An 18,974-nucleotide genomic window follows, 5' to 3' on the forward strand; every position below is an offset into this window, starting at 1 on the left:
GAAAAATAAATGCGTGCATAGCATACACAGAATTTAGTAATGCCCATAGTTTCAGGCATCGACTGGAGGTTGTGAAAAGTAGCCTGCACATGTAAGGAGGGACTACTGTACTGAGAGATTTTCTACATTGAACTTCTAATCTTACATGTGTAATTTAGAAAATGTGTGAGGCAGGAGGATGGATAATAGAGGAGGTGAAAAGTACCCTGGGAAATCTGGGGCTATTTCTATGACAACCAGGAGTCTTCTGACTAACCTCAAGATGTGATTAGATATCCAGAGGTCTGCAATGTAATCATATGAAAACTGACTTTTAGTAAATGTTAACTTTAGTGATTACCACTGTTTACTTCTATTTGTTTATGTTTTTCTTTCAAGTGGAATTTAAACTGGCTCTTTATTTTCTTGAAGGACCAAGAAAGAATTTAAGCTACCAGTTTCTACTGAGATTATAAGTGGATTGCAAGGTGTAGTCTCTTATTATGCTATTTCTTTAAAATGACCATTTTAATATATCTCTAGGCATGAGCATTGAAATTCTTGAAGGTAAGAGTATTTTTATCTTTTATATTGCTTCTGCAATTAATACATCTGTAATAGGTTTTCAATACTATGCCAAACATTTTATTGATTTTTCAGGTGAGAATCACTTATGAAAGGTTTAAACAAGGAGGGTTTTTTTTTTTTTTTTTTTTTTTACAGAAATAGAGTATAATAAATTTTTTTGAGGTAATTTCTACTAGATAGAAATAAAGCATACATGAATCAGAGAACTCAGATGACCATGATCATCCTGCCAAAGTACCTTGAAAGAAAGGATCAGTTGAGCCAGTTTGATTGCTGTCCTTTATGGCCCATGCCCACAGAATAGCTTTGTGGGTCTCTGATCCAATGTCTTCATAAGCTTATGCTGGCAACACCTCGTGATCAGGTAAATTTTGTCATTGGACAGAATGCATGACCATTTTACACTCCTGGTTTGTATTCTCAAAAGCTAACATACGAAGGAGAATACCTTGAGCGTGCTCATCCAAGACAGATTTTTCAACAGCATCTTGTAATTTAGCTAAAAAATCAGGGTATAATTCATTGTGACCTTGTTTAACAGTAGTAAAAGAAACAGGAGCTTGGCCCGGGGCATGTAATTTATCCCAAGCTCTCATACACACCTTTGTTACTTGTTCTGTGGTAAGAGCATCAAAGCCTAATTGGGCATAATTATCAGAGAAATTATCGGAGCCTTTGAGCTGAGCCTGAGTAATTAGAATGCCATCAGCCTGATTTAGCTGAGCCTCCAGAGGGACCTCCTGTGACCACCAGGTACAGAATTGTAAATGCTAAGATGGGGTTGGAACAACTTTTGCCAAAAGGTCCCAGTCTAAGGGAAGCAAAATGACCTCAGTACAAAAAGTTTGTAATACCATTTTAACATAAGGAGAAGTAGGACCATACTGAGTATAAGCATCCTTGAATTCTTTTAAAAAGGTAAGATTGAGCAACACATAGTGATGCATTTGTACGCCTTGAGCACTAGGGAGTTCTAGCATGACCAGATAAGCCCACACCTCTAATCCATTTGTTTGTTTGTTTTGGCATAACAAGCGTCGCATTGAAGTTTCAAGAATAGGCACCTGAGATGGAGTCAGCATAGAAGTGACAGGAAAAGCATGTGTAGATAAGGGAAACTGAGGTTGAGGGGGTTGGACTGGTATGAGAGTGTGAGAAAGGGGCATTGGGGGAGTAGAAGAGGCAGAAGTATACTGGCGAATACTGGTGTTCATGTGTGAAGAAGGGTACAAAGAAGCAGTCTGAGTGAATGGCAAAGTGACTGGTTGAGGAACCGAAATGACAGGAGGGAAAGGGGCTCCAGTGGATGGGGGGGGGCCTGAAGAATTATAGGTAAATTGTAGTTTGGTCCCAGAGACATTAGCTGACTCTGGAGGCAAATGCAGCAAAGGTTTGAAGAGGGAAGAATGAGCATATCTATGGTCCAGGACTGTCCAAGTCAGGGCCGCAGGAGCTGCAAGTACTGGCTCTTCATGAAAAGAAAGAAGATAATCAGGGGGTGATGCCAAGCCAAAGTCACCAGAGTTAGATATTGAATTCTCAACATTGTCAGGTCAGGGAGGAGTAGGTGAAGGGAGAGGCTGGGCAGGTAACGAAGGCTGTGCAGGAGAGGAGAACTGAGGAAGAGGTATAGGGTTGCCAGATTCAGAAAACTGTGGTAACTGCAGAGGGTCACGGGATTAGTATGTCATTAGGATGGCACAAACTAAGGCCCAATCAGCCACACAGTGACAGGAACATAATTCCCTGTAAGGACCAGTTCCCAGAATGTTGTACCAACATGATCTCATAATTCTACATCTAAGGTTCCTTTTTCAGGAAACCAAGGACAGTGTTCTTCCCCTGCCCTGAGTAGGGTAACCATGTTTTCCATCGGTACCCGAACACCTCCTTGTTTTAACAGGAGTTTAATATGGCAGAGATAAGCATGATGTTTAGACTCCATGAGACCCATAGTTAACCTGGACAGTACACAGACTACTCACCAGTTGTCAGCGAGTCAAACAAACATTTCTGTGGACTGAAGCGATGAACGTTTCTCCACACTGACTAAAGGGAATCGGGTTCCCACATTCACTTACGAAAAAGAAAAACCACGTTGGTGCACCAGATATTGGGGGAACCAGTCCCCAGTATTTCAGTGTAGGTTCTATTTTCCCTAAGTGTTGGCCAGTCTAAGAAATAAACAGAAAGAATACAAAGACAGAAATTTTACAGCTAGGCCTCCAGGGGCGTCATCACATATTGGTAGGACGATGATGGTGACCCCGAGCTGCAAAATCAGCAAATTTTTATTAGGGATTTTAAAAGGGAGGGGGTGTACGAACAGGGAATAAGTCACAAAGATCACACACTTCAAAGGGCAATAAAGATCACAAGGCAAGTCAAAATCAGAATTACTGATGAGGGTCTATGTCCTGTTGTGCATGCATTGTCTTGATAAACATCTTAACAGGAAACAGAGTTCGAGAGCAGACAACCGGTCTGAGTAGAATTTACCAGGCTGGAATTTCCCAATCCTAATAAGCCTGAGGGTACTGCAGGAGACCAGGGCATATTTCAGTCCTTATCTCAACTGCATAAGACTGACACTCCCAGAACGGCCATCTGTAGATCTACCCCCAGGAATGCATTCCTTCCCCAGGGTCTCAATTATTAATATTCCTTGCTGGGAAAAGAATTCCGTGATATTTCTCCTACTCACATGTCCGTTTATAGGCTCCCTGCAAGAAGAAAAATATGGCTCTATTCTGCCCGACTCTGCAGGCAGTCAGACGTTATGGTTATCTTCCCTCATTCCCTGAAAATCCCTGTTATTCTGTTCTTTTTCAGGGTGCACTGATTTCATATTGTTCAAACACATATGTTCTACAATCAGTTTGTGCAATAGTGGTCCTGAGGTGATGTACCTTCTCAGCTTACAAAGATAACAGGACTAAGAGATTAAAGACAGGCATAAGAAATTATAAGATCAGGGAAGTGATAAATGTTCATGAAATCTTCACAATTTATGTTCAGAGATTGCAGTAAAGACAGGCCTAAGAAATTATACAAGTATAATTTTGGGAACTGATAAATGTCCATGAAATCTTCACAATTTACGTTCTTCTGCCTCGGCTCCAGCTGTTCCCTCTGTTCAGGGTCCCTTACTTCCCGAAACAGAAAGCAAAACACAAGTCCTAAGTATAACAAAGTGGGGCTTGGTGTCAAGATGATTTTTTAGAATGATTGGGAAATTTCACCTGTTGAATCGTGTAGGACAAAGTATATAGATTGACAATTATGTGAGAAATTCTTCAAAATAAAATATTATAGCTTACCTCAAATTTTTGGTATCTATAGACTTCCTTAACACTTTACAACATGAAGGACAGACAGATTTTCCTTTCCACCTAGACCTAAATTCAACATTTGTGCTTTCCATACTAGAGCTCTCTATGTAACAATCATCTGTTTATCCTATTCCCCCAGTTCATCTGCTTCAGTCTAGCTTTCTATCCAGATCTTCTTCAGTGTTGTACTTCCTGAACCTTGTCTGCTTGGGGAGTGTTCGTTTTGACTAGGTATGTCGTCCCTGAAAACCAGTGCTCCCTTAACTGAAAGCAGAGATATATAGGACATGAGCAAAATGGGTTTAGGCACTTGCATTCGGATAACTCAATTTAAGAGTCTTGCCACACCTTGCTTGATTTGTAGCATGTCAACGTTTAGGAGCCTTATACCTTTCATTTAAGTCGGGATTATTTCTCCTTGTTTGGAAATAATATACTGAATTCTGAATGAACAGCCAAAGGTAGTGTAATTAAATGCAATACATCATGGTATCTGAGTTTGGAAAAAAAAAAGAGAATTCAAAAGGAACTTACATAGTATAGTCAACCTATAACACTAAATGTATCCTCTAATATCTTTAACAGAAACATAAGAACCCACTAAAATTTAACATTTAAATATTGTATGTACAGAAACATATAAGAATAAAGAACCCAATGATTTATTGAATGTATAATTACTGCAGTAATGAAATCATTACAGTTTAAGAAGGGTTAGTTATAAAAGCTTACTATTTATTTTTAGCAAACTAATATTTTAGACTTCTCATTTTCTAACCGTAAGGAACAAAATCAACTATGCTTCATATCCTTTTGCTTGTGTGTAACCTGACAAGCTAACGTTTGTTCACATTATAGGGAGAAATCCAGTGACTAAAAACAGTCATCCAGAGTCTGACAAGATTCAGCACTCTTTATTTTTCCATATTGTAAGGACTCTTTTATTTATTTTTTTATTTTAACCCAAATACAGTTTCTTTCTTCTCCTCCATACACTCAAACAACTTCCCTTTCTGTTTTCAAAAGCAATCAAGGTTTTTACATATATAATTTGTCCATTTCAAGAAAGAAGTCTACAGCTCAATGATGTTGTGGTAAATTTACCAAGTTGTGCAACGATCACTATAAATCACTTTAAGCACAGTCCTGACATGCACATAAACTGTTAATACACACACACACACACACACACACACACACACACGCACATACCCCTGCCCCAGGCCAACTACTTCCTGTCTCCATAGATTTGCCTTTTCTGGACATGTCATATAAATGAGATCAATAATGTGTAATTCATATTTTGAGTAACTTTCACTGAGCATGATGTTTATGAAGTTTATCCACTTTACAGCATGTTTTCATAAGTTTGTTCCTTTTAATTGCTAAATGGTATTCTTTTATATGGTTTATCTATCATTCACTAGTTGATGGACATTAGATTTATTTTTGGCTGTTTTAACATATGTTTTCAAAGATCTATAATTTTAATTAACAAAAAGCAAAAGAGAAAATGTTTCTGAAATGTAAAATTTTAGTATAAATAGATAGCAAAAAGTCACATGATTTTTTTCTGTAAAACTTAGAACAGGTATTTAAATACTATCTCTTACATGTTTTGTGAATATGTGCTATATACCTCCATTTTTACTTATGAAAATTGAAGAAATACATTATGTATTATATCTAATATCCAATGATAATTTTCCCCCAGGTTAAACTTTACTCAAGTGCCATCCTTGTTTTTTACTTTTCTTTTTTTTTCCCCCAAAAACTATGTGCTCCATATGGGCATGGCAAGAATCTAAAAACATTTTGTTCCTCTGTGTTAGCAATGACAAATAAATAAATAACATTGTCAAATAAACATTTATTTATGCACTTAAATTCATGCAAAAAATAAAATCAGTTGATTTAATTTTTTAAGGTTTAATTTATATAAGAAATTCACAATTGTATACACACAAATAAATACAAACAGCTCTTTATGGTTTATTTTTAATCTCATAAGAGGCTTCATTTACTCAGACATCCTAAAAACATTTATGGGTCCTGGACCTGCTCTAGATGCTGGAACTTATTTCTGCTTTAAGATTTCAATAGTTCATTGGCTTTATTTGTCCTCCTGCTGTTTGAGGAGATGGAAATCCTGTATTATAGAACAACTTGGTTTCTATCTGCAAAATTCAAGCATCACAGTGGATGTGCACAGCAAATTACTGATTGTTGAAATATATAGCTTATTTCACAAGTAAATAACTATTTCCCAAATATAGTAAATTTAGAAATTTATGCTATAACAATAAGTAAATTTGTTGCCTTCAGGAAATCTGCCTCTTCATCACACTGACCTCATTTATTTCTATAAGACCAGAATTTTTGTCAAATGTTGTCACTACTAGAAGTTGGTACATTTGGTAGAGATATCACTACTGAGAGTAAGGCTTATTTCATGCCACGATCATTGGGAAAAAAAGCCAACTTCCAAACTTTAATACATTTTACTTTGGGCTTAGAAACATTGATTGCTAATACTGACATAATATCAAGGAAAAAAAAAAAAAAGACAATGCCAAAACTCAGAAAAGTATCTACTTTTCTCATGAAGGAAAATGATATACTCATTAGTAGCATCAGTGCAGCTGATAAGCCACGAATTCATTTTTTATTATTTGCTGAGATTCAAGAGTTGACAGGGACATATAGTTTCTTTCTGTCATGCTTGCTTTTTATTAATGCCCAAGATCTTCCAGTGATGGATGGAGCATGCAACGGTGTTGAGGTATAATTACACAAAGTTATTTCTGAGACTACTTTACTAAAGCATAATTGCTGAATCTACTAAAATTGAGTCTATTAAGGTGAATGAATGTTCATCCCTGAATGCAATAGACATGTTTCTGGGAAGAGGAAAGCAGCAAGCCTTAGAGGTTAAGAACACGCATTATGGAAACGTGTTACTTGATTTGTCATTCATTAATCATTCGAGAGCCTGGGACAAGTTATTCAAATTTTTAGGCCTCCATTTTTCACCTTTCAAAAAATAGGAATAATAATGACATAGAGATTATTTAAAAATCAAGTGAAAAAAATCTTATAAGGCTGAGTAGACCATATTTCTAATCAGGATACTTTGTGAAAGGAGCGATTAGTAATTATGCTGGGATAACCTATGTAAACCAAGATGTCCAAAGCTAGCCAGGCATGGGATTACTCTATGCAAAACACACCTGGCATAGTACTCATAACCTAGCGAGTGTTAATGTAAGAAAAGATTAGCATTATTTTAATTTGTATATATCCAGCTAATTTTTGAAGATTCATCACTTTTAAAAATATTATGAAGAATCCAAAATTTCAATGAATCCAACTCATCCAGTTGTCTATACAATGTATGCTCTCTTTTGTTAGTGGTATGCTTACCACCCCCCTCCCCACTCTAACTTCCACCCTCTCTTTTCTTGAGTCTACTTTCTTCCTTTTCCTTCTGCTCCTTCTAAATTTGTCATCCATAGACACTGCTTCATTGACATTGATTTATTAATTTATTCTCTAAGAATTGGTTAAGGTACAATTTTCTCCCAGTTGAGTAAGTATCTTCACATTACAGTTTGGGAGCAAAAATCTCTTCCTTGGGTGTTAAGAATCTTCACTGAAGGTATCTAAGAGCAATTAAGATCAAAATTCAACCCAACCACTGTCCCAGGAACTTTTCTTTTAGGCATAGCTATCAAATAACCATTCATGCAAGTCATGTTTTTTGTGCCTACTCTACCACAAACACTAAGGCAGATACTGAAGATAGAGCAATGAAGAGGTATTTCTGCCCCTTGGAGCTTACTTCCTAAAAACAAACTCAAATAATAGCAAAATCATTTAGAGAATCTTAAAAAAGAGGTAGCCAATGGTATAAGTCTGCTTCTGTAGCAGAATTTTCAAATGCAACGTGGCTTACATACATAGAATTTTGAATATCACCATTCTGGGTAACTTACCCCTCTCTTCTATGTTTCACTTCTACTCTTTAGATCTGACTGGAACTGAAATGTGTAGATGTTCTGTGTTAATTGGTCTACGATGTATTGTATATAAAGAGTGTATATTAATAAGGATAACCTACATGTATGCTGAGGTAACACATAACCCTGTGAGTCTCAGTGCCCTAACAAATAAATACCTATGTTTTGCTCATGGAAATTGTGCCACTGGTTGGGCAGATCTCTAGGATAGCTTTTATGTGGTGACTCAGTGATCCAGGGTACTTCTGTCTTGTGAACATGGGATCACTATTCTGGCCTTCACAATCATCATTCAAAAGGAAGGTAGGAGCTATAAGATTGGAAAATGGTTTTTAGATGCTTCAGTCCACATTGATTTCACATCTCTTGTACTTAGAACTCATCAGTATTTTCCAGAGGGCAAGAATACATGGGGAATCATGTAGATATTCAACCAGCAGAAAGTGTATCATCCACATGATTCTTCAAGTTTCTCAAATGACTTTGTAAAATATTTAGGAAATTATCACATAGATTGCTAACAGGAGACATACTATGGTTAAATTCAGTCTGGAACTTGGGCAGAAATCGAGATGAAGGGTGATGGTGAGAATTTCAAAAGATTTGCTTTATTCAAGATGGAGGAAATAAATTTCAGAAAATAAGTTATTGAAGCCATTTAAGGCAGAGCTCTTCCCAATGCTTAGTTCAATAATATAAAGGGAAATATTATAATAGTCATTTTAAAGAATTCAGAAATAAGCTATATAAGGTTTTCAAATACTTTACGAATTTTCTAGGTCACTAGGGTAATTTCAAGCTTCTGATGCGTATTTCCTAATCAGACTGAAGCATCTTTCTTTTGTAAACTCACTTTCTTAGACTCAAGTCCACTGAGCAATATCTTGACAGTGCTGAAAATACATATATTTTTATAAAGGACGATATTTATCTTGGTAGAAAAACAAAATCTGCACTTTGAAAGAATATCTTTGGCATCTCTGATAGAACCAAATATTGCGTTCACTTCACTGATGCATGGTTTTTGTGTCAGTGGAGGAGAGCCTTTTTCTACCAACATTTCTTGTTCTCTGACAATCTGAGAACATATAATTTAATTTGGCTTTTTACAGCAGTCTGCAGTCTTTCAGTGCAGAAACTTGAGTGTTTGGAGTGCTTTTAAAGCAAATCTTGAAAAAAGAAACACCAGGTACAACTCCCAATGCAATCCCTCCCCTCTCCCCCCTCCCCATAATAGGCCCCGGTGTGTGATGATCCCCTTCCCGAGTCCAAGTGATCTCATTGTTCAGCTCCCACCTATGAGTGAGAACATGCGGTGTTTGGTTTTCTGTTCTTTGTAAATGACGAGTTGATGGATGCTGACGAATTGATGGGTGCAGCACACCAACATGGCACAAGTATACATATGTAACAAACCTGCATGTTATGCACATGTACCCTAGAACTTAAAGTATAACAATAAAAAAATATATTAAAAAAAAGGAAAAAAGAAACAGTAGATCTACGTATCTGTGTACAGATTACGTGTTTGCAGAAGTACTGTTTGGAAGATAATGATGAGAGAGATTAATAAGACAAGAAATGAAGTTTTAACAACAAACTCTGATGTCTAGATAAAAGAATTAGTTTTTTTGGGAGCAGGGGAAAAAACAAATGTGAAAGGCAAATTAGGAACGCAACATTTCATTTAATGCTTCCAACAGCTCTATTACCCTAAATTTTGTTTTACATGAGAGTAAATATCTGGATTTTAAAGATAAAACTATATCTAATGATTTTTACCATCAGCTTTTCATTGTTATAAAAATGACATCAGTATGAACATCTTTTCAATGAATCTGAACTGCACTTAGACAAGAACATAACACAATAAATTACTCTTCCCAAACAAAGGATAAATGGTGTTGCACTTCTCATTTTAAGGCAATAAGAAGGTATTAGGATAAGACATATTAATTGTTATGCTTCACATTTAAAAACACGTATCTAAAATTTGACTGCTCTGGAGTACCACAAAGTTTGAGTTTACAATGTGGATAGGAATTATTTACACACATAGATGATTTTTATGCCATGAAATATATGAAACTGAAATAGTTCAGAAAATAAGAAATGGCTTTGGTGCAAATAAATTATCATAAATAAAGCAGCATAAACGTTATTGTACAACCAGAGATTCAGAATGGCTAACTGGACTTTCTTAATTTGAAGTTTGATTATAGTACAATTTGCCTAAGTAGATGACATTAGCCAATCCCTTTTCTACCATCTGGTAAAAACAAGTGACATCATATTTAAGGTTACCGTCTTTTTGAGAAAGATGAGCAATGATTTAGACCAGTGTATGGTGACCTCCCATTGCAATGTGGGGTCTTCAAGTGTAATAACTTAACATGAATCTGATTTAAATAATGTCTGGAAATTATTCTGAATATTATTTTGTAATTTTGCAGAAATTTATAATATCATTATTAGCAATTACTTCATAGGTTGTCACTGCCATTGTTGTGTTAGAAGATATAGACATGAACAATGTTTATATGTTTATGTATAAATATTATTCTACCCAGTATGTATTACTTTATTAATGACTAAATATTATAAAACTTGTTTTAACAACATTTATACTAACAGCTAGATATATTAAACAATCAGGTTTCATAAATGGCAACCACACAAACATTTCCTGAGTAAAATTACTAAATTGAGTTCAATGTGTACTGTTTAAATCTAATACTATGTTAAAGTCAGATTATGACCTTAGTGCAACGTCAAGTACATTAAAAATATTTTTGTAGCATAAAATTAAATGCAATGAGTTCTAATGTTACATGAGCTTACATTTTTGTCTTTTGTTTTCTTTTTAATTATCTTACTTCAAGAAAACCTTCATGTTGCAGAATTCACCAGATGTAAACATATATATACACACACACATATACACAATATATATGTACACATACAAATATATATAATATTTGAAATGATGTATTTGGAGCATGCACACACCATTTCTACAATCTGCATATGTGTGACGCAGAAAGTCTGATATTAAGCAATTGGATGTTAATATTCTAAAGCTCTGCTATTCACCATAAATGTTTTTTCCTCATGGGACTGCCTGCTTACCAAGTTAAAAAATAAATTACAGAGCATCATGCAAATAAAAATCTTCTCTCAAAAAATAGGGGACAATAAACTGAAGGAGAGGCAAAACTAAGAAAATCCGCAATCTATAATGAGTGAGAAATAATGAAGCTTGAAAATACTATATGTGTTATTTTATCTCTGCAAGTGATTCAGCAGGCTCTGATTTCCTCCAGGCTTTTATTTATTTAGGACACGTTAAGTTTTATACATATCTCCTCCAAGAGTCAGAAAATGATGAGATTCTATAATAAAAATTACTGGCATGGCTCAATGTGTTAAGAACAAAGAAAAATGATTAGGATCAATTCAAATATGCAAAAAAGTTTTATTTTTTTCTAACACTGAATGCCTAAATTAATTTCCATAGTGGGAACCAATCATGAAAGGAAATAGATCAGTTGAGGCAAAAAAAAAAAAAAAAATGCATAAGCAAATTAACAAGCAAAAAAATGTTCCTTTGTGTTCAACTTCAGTCTCACAGGGGGAGAGAGAGAGAGAGAGAGAGGGAGAGAGAAATTTAATTCATAATTCAATCTTTTAACTCGAGTTTGGCATGCTTTTTATATCTTTACACTAAAGTATATTAACTTTCCTATTGAACTCCATTTAATTAAATAATATTTCTTCCTCTTTTCTGGCTTACAGTCTTAATTAAATAGAAACAGAAGAAACCCCAACTGAACTATATACAAAACTAAATGACAATGTTGCTATATTTCCCCCATGTTTATGTATTCAACTGTATTTTTTTGTGGGACTATGCCTTTGCAAATAACAGTGATATTAAGGACCTAAAATAGCACAGGTTCCTAAAACCAGTATATAATCTTGGCCTTAGCTGTCATTTGTAACACAGAGAAAAAGAAGGAAAAAATCACTTTTTTGAGTGACATTTTAATAAAAAGGAGGTTTTTTCTCTTTTAAAAATTCGTAATTTATATCATTTTATTTCTTTGCTTTCTAAAGGTATGATTTTGGAAATCATTTTCTGCTTAACACAAAATACAGTTTTTACATTTTGTTTTCACATCAGAAGTTAATATTTGTTATACTAATGCATATTGGATGGCACTACAAATGATTTCCATGACATATACACTAGTATTCCATTTAAACTCAAAAGGCATAACTACACAAACATAAGACTTCTCCCATTATCCTTGGCCTTGACAGTAAGTGACAGAAATCCTAGCTCATCTTCCTGGGATGTTGGGCGCATATAAGGAAATATCACACTTTACATGTCATTGCCAGGATGGCTAGACAATGGAAATAAGAAAAATGCAGAAGTTGGTGAGACAAGGAAATGTTTCCACCGTGGGCTAATGTAGACAATGTAAGAAGCTAAGGATCAGTAATGTGTATTTGTGAGTGAAGTAGTGATCTACTCATTTTTCTAGTCATAGCCTTGGGGATGTCTGACATCAAGGAAAATCAAGCCATAGAAATAAGAAAAGGAAAAACTTTTAATCATAGGAGGAATGGGCAAGCTCAATTCTGAGCCCTATATCTGGGGCAACTGGGGCAAAATAACAAAGAGATCCAAAAACATTAGGACAAAGATGAAGAAAGAAGCAAAGAGACTGATAGAATGTAGAGGTGGCCTGGGGCTTATACAGAGCAACAAGAACAGGAACTAAGGTAAATACACTCAGGACAGTGTCAAAACAGAATCATAACGACATGACTTTCTCTAGGCTGTAACATTGAAGACACAGACAAAGCAGCGTTTTAGCCCCCATCCCCCCAACTTCAAGACAAAATTGGTTGTAAATTTTGGCACAGAGCAGCACAAGTTCAGAAGTTTGAAAGAGAACTTATTGTCCATGAGCCAATTTTTATGCTAGATGAAAGTTTTCAACAAGGTAAGGTGGATGTTTCTGGGTATCAAAGTCACATAATCTCACCATGTGATTCATGTTACTTCTGTAACTTCTTGTCAACCTTTCATTAAATTGGCAACATTGGAGTCATTCTCAATATTTCCAGTCCTTGAAGGGAATGCTAATATTTTTGACTCAAGTTTTGTATTCCTCTAGCCATCAGCACAGACATGTGTTGCATGGTTTCCAGACAATGAAGCATGGCAGCAAGATATTCCGCTGAATATGTTGTTTGAGGCTGTGATGTAGTCCATGATATCCATCTTCTTCAGGTCAATACTTAACATTGTGCGGACTTTTTAAAATCATGTCTGTGGTCCCACGTGCACTGCAGATATGTCTTCGGGCAACAGAAATAAGCAAACAGAGATGTGTAGCTTTCATAGCATTCTGAGCCTAGTGAAGCAGGACATGCTTTGAAAAAGCAGTAAGTGTGTCAGTTACTTCTTCCTCTATTTTTGAATCATAGTTCCATAAAAGTCATAAAAATAAATTACTATTTTAAATTGAGATGGAAAACTGATTGAAAAAGATCCAAAATGATTTCCAGTGCCAACATGGATAGACTGTAGTAGAATTTTCTTCTAACATTTTTGGCCACACACATCTGTTGGAGTTCTAGCTGTCTTAGTGGATCACAAGCTTCTGTCTTCACAAAAGAATTCCATATTTAGGATGTCATCTGTGAAATAGTTGTCCTTGGTTCTTAGATGATGTTTAAAGATTTTGTAAACACTTTCTATAATTGTATATGACATCTGATGAAAAAGATATTCTAGAAAGATTTCCATCACAGATAGAGGTGCACATGAGTACAGTCCTTACCAGGTCCAACTTTCTCACTTTTGTCATCGGAGCATGTGAAGACTGGCATGCATTTGATAGACCACGCTTTGTTATTAGTCTCCTACCTTTTCTCATCCTAAACACTCAACTCAAGTCAAACCTCCTTTATCATTAGGATAATTACACTGAGGCAATAAAAGTAAACCAGGACCATCTTGTTCTGTTCTAATAAGTTTACCATTTTTAAGATGCTTTTTGTACCCACAATTAAAGCCAAAGTGCATGCATTCTCTTATGCCCTTATTGTGTGCATGTGATTTGAGAAGATATCAAAACATTAAAAAAAATTAACCTCACCACTAGAAAATTTAGATATCATTCCTAATTTATTGAATTTGAAAAATTGTTGTGCATAATAAAAATTTCATTTGAAGTTAGTAACAGAGCCCTAAATTTAGTAATAAGTAAAGGATTGCATATTACACACACATAAATGTGTGTGCACATATGTGTAAAATATATGTGTTGAATATATATATATACTATGTGTGTATATATATGCGTGTGTGTGTGTATATATAGACATATACTAGATTGATCATACATATACATATAAGTTCTGGGTCATGTACATATGTGCATTGTATACATATAGGGTAGAAGTGAAATAAATGAATTTTCTGCATTAAGAGATTAAAATAACCAAGTTACAGTCTCAAGCAAATTAATTTATGAAATTCTTATTTGTTTACCCCCACTCACTTATTTTTTTTCAAAGCACTCTGTACCTTTATGTTGTAAAACTAACTTGCCTTGATTATTGTTTATTTAAAATTTGGTGACATAGCCTAAAAAAAGAATACATTATAAATAATATTCTAAGAGACAGACCAAAAATTGGAGAAAGTTATATATTTATATTTAAGCATCATGAAATATGACAAATTAATAAAGAAATATATATAGGAATTTCATGTTGAGGCTATGGGATATAAAACAGAGAAATACAGAAAAGCTTTGGAAGGTGTTCTAGGTTTCTGTATCATTTACTGTATCTTCTCTTTGCCTCTAGTGTGATATATTTCACTCTGTGCAATGAGAGGAAAAAAGTTCTGCATCCAGCATCCCAAAGCTACGTATAATGGTGATTCCTTTACAACAGAGACTACTTAAGTAAGAAAGATAGGTTCCCTTCATGGGAAATCAATTCTCTAAACTCACTTTATATGGATTTCTCTCATCCTACAAGTGAAATATGCGTTGTAAAGAGAAATGGGAAATGACATAGGGGTCTTGTCAGGTCATTCCTGGAAAGGTTTGATGGTATTAATGGAGTCCTAGGGGGTTGATTTAAAAACACCTGGAAGTGGAAGAACAAAGTATATGAAAGTTTTCAGGAAGATCAAAGGAAAATCCAGCATTTAATCCCTGCAAGATGTGTGCATCACTGGCTTTTTCCAGGAGAGGGTTGCATTCCTTTGGGTTCAAAGATATTTACCCACCATTATTTTTTTTTCTACTTTTCAGAGAGCAGCTGAGAATTATATTATGCAAAGCCAAGGATTTGTGAAAGGTCCTGGAATTTATTTTTAATTCTTCTGCTGGCTTTGGGAAGGTTTCTATGCTTCCTTTATCTACAAATACTTCTCCCTCCCATTCCCATGCTTAATATTTTTTTATCCTCTAAATATACTGAAAACACTTATGTGATATGTCATAGTTTCTTGCTTTGATTTCTAAAATTTTTATTTTATTTGTTCTTCCTCAGTTTAGATGTCACTTACTCAAATGTTTGCTTTTCTCAGATGTTTGTCTTTTCTGGTCACCCAGGCATTAGTGCTTTGATGGGCTTTTGAGCCCAAACCAGCGTAGCTTTTCTCACATACTTTTAAATACTCTGTTACATAGCTGTCTTGTAATTTTCATATGGCTCCTGGTATGCACCTAACAGACATTGTGAATAAATTAATTGAAAATACTCATTGAAATATAATTGCATAAATCACATGAATCAATAAACTAGTAAATGATCTGATAGCTAATTTCCAAGATAGCCCTCAATGATCCTTGGCTTTTGATATTCACACTGTCTGTAGGTCCCTTCCACACTGTAACAAAATCGGTCTGCATGACCAATAGAATATTATAAAAATGATGATGTCACATTTGAGATTAGAAATGACTGCAGCTTCCATCTTGGTAATTCTCTCTCTCTCTTCTTTCTCACTCTCCCTCCATCCCTCTCACCACTCTCTGTCATTACTTACTGTTTTGAAACAAATATTATAAGCAATCTTATCAATGGCCCAGGGTGTGACAAGAACAAGTCTCCTGCAAAAAACACATGCATGGTCTTGGAGCCAACTCCGCAACTCCAGTTAAATACTCAAAGACAGTAGTATCCCTGATGGAGAGTTTGCCAGCTCAAATCACGTAGCTAAATAGACCTTAGATTCTTAAGCCTCAGAAACAAATGTTTTTTAAGCCGGCCAGGTACGGTGGCTCATGCCTGTAATCCTAGCACTTTGGGAGGCCAAGGCGAGTGGATCACGAGGTCAGGAGTTCAAGACCAGCCTGATCAACATGGTGAAACCCTGTCTCTACTAAAAATACAAAAATTAGCCGGGTGTGGTGGTGTGCGCCTGTAATCCCAGCTACTTAGGAGGCTGAGGCAGGAGAATTGCTTGAACACATGAGGTGGAGGTTGCAGTGAGCCAAGATGGCGCCACTGCACTCCAGCCTGGGTGACAGAGCGAGACTCCGTCTCCAAAAAAAAAAAAAAATAAAACAAAACAAATGTTCTTAAGCCTCAGAAACAAATAAAATAAATGTTTGTTGTTTCAAGCTCTAAATTTTGGGATAATACAGATGACGTAAGGGAAAAAAATGGAAATTAAAAAGTTCATGTGTAAAATAAATGTCATTTTAAAGCAGTTGATATGGTTTGGCTGTTTTCTTTACCTGAAGTTAGATATCTGGATTTAGAAGCATAAGATAACAATGATAGGGCCAAAATTTTGAAATTCTGTAAAGGATTGATTATTGATTGATAGAGAAATGTCCCATCAAATTTAAAACTAAATCTTTTGCCACTGATGTACCTGGGCTTATATATTTGTGACAGTCAGACTCTGACACAGTAAGCAATGCTACCTCAGTAATCACAACAGTAAGTCCCATCTAGTAAAACTATACAAAATCTTTCCAACCCTATCTTTCCTCTTATCATCAAAATAAAGTTTTCATTGGGCATTATAATAAGAAAGAAGAATCATGCTGCTTTTTTTTTTTTTTTTTTTTTTTGAGATGAAGTCTCACTCTTGTCCCCCAGGCTGGAGGCTGGAGGCTGGAGTGCAATGGCGTGATCTCAGCTCACTGCAACCTCTGCCTCCCGGGTTCAAGTGATTCTCCTGCCTCAGCCTCCCAAGTAGCTGGAATTAAAGGCGCCTGCCACCACACCTGGCTAATTTTTGTATTTTTAGTGGGGGTTTCACCATGTTGCTCAGGCTGGTCTCATACTCTTGACCTCAGGTGATCCGCCTGCCTTGGCCTCCCAAAGTGCTGGGATTACAGGTGTGAGCTACCGCACCCCGTCTATGCTGACATTTTTATACTTGAAAATTGTACTAAAATTTATGTTTCTCATGTTTTTATTCATGGTATATTTTCCACCATGTCCTTGCAAACAGGTATTTCCAATCAAAGAATACATATTTTTCTCTTTGAATCTCCTTTGTTTTTGGGAGTTTCTCACACAAAGCTTCCAGGCAAATCTTTATATGAACATGGTAGCACCATGAACTTATGTATATGTCAAGTAAGTGACTTACTACATCAGTATTGTTACTGTCTGCTATGAAGTGAGGCCCATTAGCTTTTTTCCTTGGTGTAAGGCATTGCCTAATGAAAGTGACTATTAGCAAACCAGAGTGGTAATCAATGATTTCAAACTTCTTGAAATGTTAAAGATTAGAATTCAAACCACCACAGCCTAAGCAGTTACAGTTATGATATCATGTGTCATAGAGTCTTCCTCCAAAATGTTCTACTAATATTACACTTTGGAGGTTCATATTCATTAGAGTGTGTCTTGCTGTATGATCTTTACAGAAGTTATTTGAATCTACTAATCACTTTGTCTTCAGAAAAGGGAGTTATGAGAAACTTTAAAAATATGCTTCATTTCATCCTCATCAGTGGCTTTAAGCATCACGTATTTTTTTTATATCAGTAAATGCATCCCATTTTCTAGTTTCATTAAGATATTTGCCTCTACTTTACAAATGAGAATGACGTAAATGAGAAACAGGTCTCAGATGCTTTGATCTATAAGTCTTCAATCATGAGTGTTCTGGACTAAACATTCAGAAGCCTTTTCATTCATAGTGTTTCAGATCCAGATGGTGTGTTCACTATTAAAATATCCTTAAGACAACCTGTTTCCCCAAATTTGTCTACCTCGTTATTACTTAATCTGACCCTCTATCATATAAGGTGTAACTCTGGGAGTATAGCACATAACTGTAATATTAGGAAAAACATAATAGAGGGCTCATTAGTTCTTCATATTCAGGAGTGTGTGTGAGAGAGTGATGTGCCTAAAAATACGAACAAAAACAAGCGTTTTTTTAATCTTTTTTTCAAGCTTTTTTTTTTTCTTGAGTAACTTTTCATCTGCTTCTGAAAACAATTATTAATGCAGTTTTTAGTCTTGTGACATACTAGGCTTAATCTATGTTTATTTTCCAAAGACTAAGGAAAAGAACAACGATGTTTGGAGTGGCTCAGGGCAAAGAATATGAGTTATTTGTCATAACATTTTTAATGCATCCCAGTGCTTCGTAATAAATTTATTACTAGGGAAGTTAGTTAGAGAAAAAACATTGAACTTCACACAAAAATATAAGTATAATTGAATGTATTATTCACTCCATGAAAACGCAACTTTATTAACAAGTAGGCAGTATTCAATTGTTCAGGTTATCCAGAAGTCAATATTCTTTCCTCCAGAATGGTGGAATACTATCAGTCTTCCATGTCATCATTTGGATTGTTTAAGGGTGTGGCAGACAGCTTTATTTTCTTTACTTAGTTATTATTTGTACAATATGGAATATTTTTGAAGAAATTTCCATAGCCATACTAATGTTATTATTTTTGTTGGTTAGACATATACTATAATATGTAATTATTAGTTTTATTTTAATTATTATTTTATTTTCATATGTATAACACAA

General features: G+C 35.3%; 1 protein-coding gene across 3 annotated transcripts in view; it reads right to left on the reverse strand.

Moving 5' to 3' along the window:
• The window catches only part of LRRTM4 (leucine rich repeat transmembrane neuronal 4), a 784,553-nt gene that overhangs the window by 360,878 nt on the left and 404,701 nt on the right, over nt 1-18,974 (reverse strand). The window lies entirely within an intron of this gene.

The sequence above is a fragment of the Theropithecus gelada genome, chromosome 13 (assembly GCF_003255815.1).
Source record: "Theropithecus gelada isolate Dixy chromosome 13, Tgel_1.0, whole genome shotgun sequence".
Classification (NCBI taxonomy): domain Eukaryota; kingdom Metazoa; phylum Chordata; class Mammalia; order Primates; family Cercopithecidae; genus Theropithecus; species Theropithecus gelada.